Below are 9,864 nucleotides of genomic sequence, written 5' to 3' on the forward strand. Positions count from 1 at the left end.
GTTATTTTGAACATGAGTGTTTTTCTGAACATGGTTGTAATTATGGACATGGTTGTTATTCTGGACCTGGTTGTTATTCTAAACATAGATGTTATTCTGGACATGGTTGTTATTCTGGACATAAAAGTTATTCTGGATATGGTTGTTATTTTGAACATGAGTGTTTTTCTGAACATGGTTGTAATTATGGACATGGTTGTTATTCTGGACATGGTTGTAATTATGGAAATGGTTGTTATTCTGGACGTGGTTGTTTTTCTGAATGTACTTGTTATTCTGGACATGGCTGTTCTTTGTGACAAGATTGTTATTCTCGACATGGTTGATATTTTGGACCGGGTTAACAAGTGTTTTTCAATTATTTATTAATGTATGACTAAAATCAATAATACATAAATATTATTATTTGGTAAATATTAATATGAAAGTGATTGTCAATAATTATTTTTATGTAATAACAATAAATTATATCATAAATTAAGTTATGAAACATGAATTCATTAAAAATAATTTTCAATAGCCCAAATAATAGAGTCTTTTGGGAAGTTCTTTGTAAAAAAAAGTTATTTAAAAGTTATCTTTATAAAACAAAAATGACAACATCCATAAAAACAAAGCTCTGAAACGGTAGGACAAACTAACATTAACACTTGTAGAGTGTCAGAAATGAATAATCAGAATATAAATGTATAAAAGTCGAACGAAACAAAATTGTAAGTAAATCTGATGAAAAACTGCTTTAATACAGGATAATGTTTAAGGACATTCTTACATTTTTATGACCTGATTACAGAGATGCTTTGCTTATAACAATGTACTTTGTTGTCCTAGGAATCAGTATTCCAAAAATCAGACCAATCAGATAATTGTCACAAAGGCTCTATTTTCTTATAAAAGCGAGAAGTTTGTAAACATTTTACTCAAGGCACTAAATCGTTACAATTTTCATGAGAAATACGCATTTTATAAGGCATACAAAACGCTCTAATTTTCATTCTATTTAACGTAATTTTGTATTTTTTTTGCTGGTTATTTCATTTTACATATACTTTTATCATTTTTTAAAAAAATTTATCTTTTTTCATCATTTTTTTGAGAAATTAATGCTTAAACTAAGGGTATCTTTAAACGCAAAATTGACGCACTTAGAATTAATAATGCGTATTGAGTACAAAGGGGGGATAATTTCAAGACATGCATGTTCCAAAGATATCTTTTTTTCCATAAAATTTTAATGTTTAGTCCACCGGAGATTACCCTGAAAATCATATATCAATTTAAGAAGATAATTTTTGTAGAATAGTTACTGAATTTACAACTTTATGTACTCAAAAAGTATAGTAAAGATCAAAGGCGTGCAAAAGGTTGGTATAGGGGTTGTTTACACCACCCTTGTAAAATTAAGGGGGATGGATACACCTCCCTAGGTGTCCACCCATGTCCACCCTCTTGACAAGAGCCTACAACCTCAGATACACCCCTCTATAAATTCCAAGGGGTATAAAGGAAATAAATTTACACCCCTTAAAATAAAGTGGGGTTGGAGGTGTTTAAGGAGGGTGTATTTAAGCAAGTCACTGATTCAGATAATTCTATGCTATCTATTTTTAGGTAAATTAATTACCAGACTTTACTAAAAAAATCTTGCAATATTCTGTACAACTGTACTGTACAACTTTTAATTAGTAAATTCTCATACATATGTAGGGGGGGGGGGAGTTAATGTAACCATCCCATAATCAATTAATCCAAATTTTGTTATGAAAATTGGCATGTGTATTGTGTAATCCTTAGTAGGTCTGTTTTTCAAAATTTAACAAAAAGTTAAGCTTAAGGGGGGGGGGGGGGGGGTTAAGGCAACCATCATGTAATCAATGCACAAATGGCACCTAGAATTCGAATTTCATTACAAAACTTGGCATGAGTAATCCTTGGTAGATTTTTTCCCAAAATGAAACAAAAATTTGGAAAAGTAATGGCTAAGGGCTGTTTGCTCAGCTGTTTAGCCATTTTTCAGCAATAATTACGTAGGAATCATCCATTAGGGATAGGTTTTAAGGGGTGTTGAGCTGAAAAATACTACCAAAAATAGTGGCAGCTGGGTAATGGCTTATAAGGATATAAAAAATTGAATATTTCCATGGAATTAAACTTTTCTTAATTAACATTATAACTTTATGTCATGGACAAGGACATATTACTAAAAACACTTTTTTAATTTCTAGATTTCGCTGAAAACTGCCAAAAATGGCTGAGAACAGCTGTCAACAGCCAAAAGTATATATTGTAGATTAAATCATCCCACCACAAAAAAATTTTGAAAAAATTTTTGCCCCCAGTAAAAATGTGGTTGATTTAAGCAAAAAAATGACCCATGCTAAATATTTTTTTTCTGTGATGCAATAATTGTGACCTCACAAGCACTTCAAAGTTTTTGAAATCTGCAAAAAGAATGTTTTTTTAGTTCTTTTGTGTGATCTCAATTTTAAAGATTTTTACAAAATTTCAATTCTAGTATGTCAATATAAACCTGAAATTTACCAAAAAAATGGAGCAGTCTCAATAATAACATATGAAGGTGTAGCAAGAAATCTGCAAAGTCAAATTCCATTTTTGCAGTTTTTCTTACCTAACTTTAAAAAAAGTTAATTTTGTTTTTCTTTTAGATGCAGTAACTACTGGACCAGGTAGTTTAAAAATTTTAGCTCAATATATATCAATTTTGCCCACCTTCCATCACCAAACCCCCCTTTATTGATAAGAAGACCATTAATTTTATATTAAAAATTTTAAAATACCACAAAAAAATTCATTTGGCAGCTTGCTAATGGCCGCAGCTCAGCTGGGAGCGGCCAAGAGTAGATTGAGTAGATAGGGCTTGTGACGACGTGTCTCTGGTAACAGCCCCAGCTGCCAAATGGATGGACCCCCACTATTTATAGTAGTATTTTTAAGCGCAGTACCAATAAAAACCTTCCCCTAGACATGTCACAAGCCCTATATACTCTTCATACTCTTAGCCACTCCCAGCCATTTTTAGCCAGTTCTAGCAGCTGGTACAAGAAATTTTAAAAATGGATATTTAAAGCAAAAATATGTTTCAAAAAGTTGATTCCTATGCAATTAATGATAGTTTCGCCCTGAATATAGCCCAAAAACGGCTAAAGGACTGAGCCGCCAGCTGTTAGCCATCACTTTTGCAACTTTTTGTTCCATTTTGGGAAAATAGATGTACCAAGGATTACTCATGCCAAGTTTTGTAACAAAATTCGAATTCTAAGTGCAATTTGTGCATTGATTACGAGATGGTTGCATTAAGCCCCCCCCCCCCCTCAAACTTGAGTTAATTCCTTTTATGATCTTGATAGATATATGTTTATAACTTTTAATATATTTTACAATAGTTTTTAAAGTTAATGTTGGGAGGGAGATATATCCCAATCCTCTTTTTATAAAAAAAATTTTAAAATGTAATAAATTTCTTATGTAAAGTAGGTTTGGTAAAATCTTAATAATATCACCCTTGATTTTAGTTAAAGGGGGCTGTTAAAAGTCATAAGTGGGGTGTCAAAAAATTTAGTTGTTAATAAATTAATGGAATATAACCTGATATTATAAATTTGAAACATATTTTTGATGTACAAAGAGAATAAAGGAACATGTATTACACTTTTCTTCATAGAAGAAATTGAATCATTTTTATTTGTTTTTTTTCAACACAGGTTATTTGTGTATCTCTTGGTACAAGATACCACCATATTATTAGGTAAATCTAATTTTTTATAAATTAAGTGAATAAGTCTGTTAGACCAAGGGTAGAAACTCAGTAGATAGACAGACAGACGGGCAAGAAGAATTATCAAAGTTTTACTAAAATAGACAATTAATTAGATAAAATCCAATAGAGAACCTGTGAATGATCAGACAGACAGAGGGACAGACAGACAGACAGAGGGACAGGTAAATAGTAACAGAGAGTCTTTGAGGCATTAACAAATTACAATTAGGCTATGCTAGATGATTCATTAAAATCCAAAAGAGAGGCAGTTAGACAGATAGACAGACAAGTGGTGGGACAGACAGACAAAAGGACAGACAGGCAGAGGGACAGACAGACAAATGGGTATTGCCTAAAACAGTTTGGCTGCTATATGAATCATTAAAACCCACCGTAGAAAAGAAATTTACATTAGTTTCTTATTTCGATACTCAACGCCCCCCCCAAAAAGGCAAAAATCCATCACTAGTAAGTACTTACATATGATAAAAGGTTTCATAATTCCCTACATTATCTGGATAGCTCCAGATTAAATTAAAATAAATATGCTACTGTTTATTCGAACAAAAAAATAATTTAAAAAACTATTTCAATCTAAATTAAAGGTGTAAAAGTACTCAATAATTAATCTAATTATAAAAACATAATGTTTTAATTGAATGTAAAAGGCGAAAAGGAATAGTTATTTCTCGCATCGTATTATAAACGGCTTTCCGCGGATATAGAATGTACAATTAAAAAACTGGTTTTAATCTTATGATTGTACATTTTTATATTCGTAGAAAGCTGGTTATAATACGATGCTAGACATAGTTTTTTTGTATGGATGAGAACCGGTTCCTATCCACTGGATTCGAATGAATACGAGAATAGTTATTTCTCGTATCGTATTATAAACGGCTTTCCGCGGATATAGAATGTACAATTATAAGATTAAAACTAGTTTTTTAGCCCCGTGGTGCCGAAGGCACCGGCTAAAAAAACTAGTTTTAATCTTATGATTGTACATTTCTATATTCGTAGAAAACTGGATATAATACGATGCTAGACATAGTTTTTTCGTATTCATGAGAACCGGTTCCTATCCACCGGATTCAAATGAATACGAGAAATTAAATTATTATCTGAAAAAGTAATTTAGAAATTTCAACCAAATCAATAAAAAGAGTGGATCAAGTTTATTATAACATTGTTTATATTCCTAGGAACAACGAGCAAACTAATTTAAAAGTTCATTCTTTTAATTTTATAAACACTATATTTGCACGTATATATTATAACTTGGAACATAATAAAAGCATAATAATCAATCTTTTTGGCCTAAATAATCTAATAATGGAAGGAAAGGGACAATAAACTGAAAATTAAACTGCTTAAGTTTATCAGCTTAAAAACTTTGGAATTTAGTATTGAATTCTAATTGGGTAGTACAAACTTTACCACGAAAAAATATAGTCTGAATAAGAGCAGTTTTCTTTGTCAGGGATTGTGTTATCTTGTCAACCCTTAAGATAACCTGTCTTGGTTAGTCAGATAAAAAGTTGGCTTTGTTATTTCAGTTAAATAGTTGTGTGAACAAAGTCTTTAGCTCTCTAACCATTTAGCCACTGTTAGTCTACAAAGTTGTGAAAAAACCTGTATTTGCGACTTGATCCCAATTTATATCTAATATTTCCTATCTCTGAAGGCGTTTTACAAATAGAATTTATTATTTATAGTATTGGATATCAAGCATCACGGCTTTATAACATTTTTATTTTATTTTTGGATATTGTAAGAAAGGTAGAGACAGGTCTAAAACCAACTCAAATGGCATGTCTTAGAAAACGCCCCCGTAGCGTCGCTGCATTATAACTATATTACCTTTTAAATATTCGAATTCAGTGTGGATATTCCGGATAATTGTTCTGGTAGCTAACTGCAAGCTAGTGTTGCATTCAGAAATTGCTCTATGAATGATATACAATTTTTTTTGCAAAATCATAAAGAAAAATCTTTCCCTATCTTGAATAGTAAAAGCCCAAGTAAATGTAGTTTATATGCCTTTGTATTTTATACAGTAGTTGTAAAATTCTACAAGCAAAAATAAATCCTAGATAAACTTATCATGCTAAAGGGCTAAACAAAATTGTTTACTTAAGGTTATTTTACGGAAATGCATATAAATATTATGATGAATATTATTATATTTTTAGTAGCATAGCTATTGTAAAATATTTCATCTTGACTCATCATTACAAATAAAACATATTTTGGAAACCTTGCAATATTTAGTTTAGCTTTGAGTTCAAAAGTAATTCATTTTAAGGAAGATAAAATCCTCCTAAAAACTTTTTATATTTAAAACAAAAGAATACTGTAAGTGTGTTTCTAAAGGCTGGATAAGTCGTTTAGTTTATCTGTTTAAAACCAAATACCTGAATTTAAGTCTAAAAAAATGTACATTTTTTTTACAAAAATCAATTAATCTCAAAATCCGTTGTTCACAAAACTGTGAAAATCAATTAAAACTTTTCATTCGAAATTTTTCTTTTCTAAAGTTTTATCTGGATGCTACAAAATTTCAGAATTTGATTATGCACAAAGAAAGGGTACTATAGCCGTACAATTATTAGAACAGCTTATTGTATTTAATCGCTATAGAAAAAAAAGGTTGTTCACCCGAGGATGTTCGAAACAGGTTGGAATTTTACTTCCTGGCGTATTAAAACTGAAACGGTAGCTGCTGGGAAAAAATAGAATAAGGGGCTACTGTTATAGCATTGGAGCGCTGCAATTGATTTTTTAGTATGTTGGAGATACATTTTTATGTTTTTTAAGGTTTATATTCTTTATTAGTCTGCTACTATGGTTAAGCAAACTGTAATGGATAGTTGTTATTATTGTATATGCGGTTGGATACGGCTGCGGCCACAGAGCCTTAAACGCAGGTGCCGCTGGCTATTACATTTTAAGAAAACTTTAATACAACAAAGTTTAATAAGGCTTTATAAGAATATTTTTTAAGTCTTTCATTTCTTTAGATGACGTATTGTAATATGGGATCATGTATTGTAGGTTAAAATATATTATAAATTTATACAATCTTGTTCTTGACTGATTTTACAAAAGTAGGAACTCAATCTATCTTTATAAAGCTTTCTCATACAATTATTTCGTAATTGCTACATAATTGTCCCTGCTAAAAATATCTTAATTTTTAACAATTTCATAATAGATTTAATGAAAATACTTTTGAAGACTTTTGTATATCTTATTGCTTTTTTAGTAGCGAAGCTACTCTGTAATTCAGTTTGATAAGTTGCTAAGCTACTCCATAATTCACTTTGTCTGTCCGTCCATAGTGTGGTTGATACAGGTTTCTCGTCGTTCTTAGAGATTTATGTGTTCATAGATGAAAGGACAAGTAGATTTATTTTAGTTTTTTTATATATATTTTTGTCTTTGCCATTTTTGAAGATTTTTTTTGTAAAGGTACAATTTCCAAATATTATCCAGTATATAACTTACGTTGTCTACCAGTCCGTCAGTTATGAATCAAATTTTTAAATATTTTTGATGAAGGTTTCGTGATTTTTATCATTACTAATACTTTCTATTCTTATGTCCTTTTAGCTATCTCTTTATTCTTCCTCTTCTTTATGAATACTGGACATTTGCTTGATTTACTTTGTACATTTGTCTATACAAGTTTTTTTGTACTTCGCTACTTATGGATGTTGTCTTCCTTGTTATTGAATAGTTCCAGAATATCTTTTTACTGGAAAAACTTTTGAGTATACTATATTTATTAAAGCGAAGCTTCTTTCCATTTATTTCAATTTTTTCTAATAAAAATTTACCCCCCCCCCTCCTTCTTAAATGTAAAAGATTGTAATTTTTTTTCAATTGACACCCCAATTGGCTTTGTTTTAGGGTTTATAAAGGGAAGTGATAATCTTACACTGCACTGATGTTGTTGAGGATGTAGAGCTGGAGTTGTATCCACCCACCGAATTTTCGAATGTTTTACTCTATAGTCTTTGGTTATTTTTTACCAATTGAGGTATGACTGTATCCCTAATAAAGAGTGATGTTGTCAGATGCCAGAGAAATAGCATGTAATTAATTGTATCCACACATTTTTACCTTAATATAAAGGTTCCTATGGAATTCCATCTAAAGCCCTTCCGATGACTAAATACAAGCCATACCAGCCTATACTGGGGACCTATTATTGTTGAAACCTCTCTCAAACTTTTGTGTTGTTTTTCAAAATCAGACTGTATTTATCATATTAACCCTTAACGGTTGGGGGGGCCCCCCCATCCGGTTTTTTCTATCTCATTTTCTGTGTGTGAAAGATAAAGAGCCCAAACTGCGTGACTTTTTAAGTTTGGGTATGACACATAACCGAGAGTTGGAATTTTTTGAATATCTCCATCCTGGCGGGCACAGGATGCCAGCAAACCTGACAGGGTCATCCAGGTAAAGAGCAAAAATATTTTTTTGACTTAAACAAAGCATTTTAACTTACCAAAATACTAAAATATCCTCTAGTAGTAAATCCTCATATTAAATACAGGTGTTCAAGTCAATTTCAGGTTCCAGGTATGATCCTGCAGGTCCTGATCCTCCAGGTCTCCAGAAATCTTTAAATGGCTCCTGTGGCCGCAATTTTTGACTTAGAGACTTCAAATTTTAAACTTAAGCTTTTCTTACATGTCTACATAACATATTAAAATTTCATAAAGATCCGCCGCCGTTTTCCCGCCGACCGCCGACTGCGGCGGCTGGCAGCTGCCAAGTACAGCTGCGGCCGCTGAAATTTATATTTTGATATTTGAAATATAAAATTTACATAAAGATTAACATTTTCTGCAAAAAGATTTTTATTCTAGCTTCAAAAATAAAAAAATTACAGCCATTTGAAATTTTTAAGTAAAAAAGGACCTAAGAACAAAGGTTGTTAAATAAAAGGGTGAAGGAGGCGAAAATTGACCTTGACTTACTTAAGGTCGGAAATTCATCATAACACAGGGGACTTACACAAAAAAATTTAGCCCTCTAGCTCTAATAGGAACTGAGATAACATGGGGGGGCGTTAAAAACATGTCACCCATGGCCAACTTTATTTAATGCCACATAATCTACATTGCACCTTTGATTTGTTTTGCATCAAGATTTTCACTTTGCTGACCCTTAACCACTACGTTAAACTTTCTATCTAGAATCAACTCATCATAACCTAACCTAAACTTTCAATCCTAATTTTGTTGCATGGGAGTAATTCTGTAATTCTTAACAATATAACATGAAGATATTACTTTCACCTCTTAATGGGACATGACAAATATTCAGAAAAACTAAATATAATAGTCGTTTTATTAACAGAAATCCAAGTATAACAATCTTTGCCAATCCTGTTTTTAATTGACTTAGTTTAACATGGCACGGCAGCCTCAGTCACAACCAGTGTCAGCCGCGAGACTTGCAGAAGCATAATTGTCAGCCACACGGCTTCATAAGCAACTCAATATTACTCACATTAGTCAGAAGAGGCTTCGTCCGCACCCTAATAAACTTTAGTATCAGCTTTGCGGCATACTCAGCAGTTGTAATGCTTAATCAAACAACTCAGACAAAACTGAGGTAGCAGATGTTGCTAACTTTGAGTATTCGTGAAAGCTGGGAAGCCACCTGCAGCTTCAGCTACTCGTAGCCGAAGCTTTCAAATTTTGATTCAGCCACCCTCAGTCTCTCAGTCTAAGTCTCCCTCAATTGCTACCAACAAAATTCTTCGCTGCATCCTTGTCTTGAGCCTCAGCCTCGATTGTGCCGTTTAAGGTGCGGCTGCCAACCCCTGAAGTTTAGAAACGTATTTCTTTTTGTAAAAGAGAAGACTTATTATTGGTCTTGATTTTTAAGATTATCTCTCAAAAAAAAACATAAATGATCGCAATGTTGTAAAATTGCTTAAAACAGTGCAAAACAACTTATAATTGTTTAATTTTAGCTAAAAAGTCGTAGCTACTTTAAATTTAACTTTAAAACTTCAAATTTATCTCTAAAGTCCTTAATTTTAAAATTCGTCTGTGTCCTTTTAT

This window comes from Acartia tonsa, chromosome 10 (genome assembly GCF_053477335.1).
Source record: "Acartia tonsa isolate MP-2025a chromosome 10, ASM5347733v1, whole genome shotgun sequence".
Lineage (NCBI taxonomy): Eukaryota > Metazoa > Arthropoda > Copepoda > Calanoida > Acartiidae > Acartia > Acartia tonsa.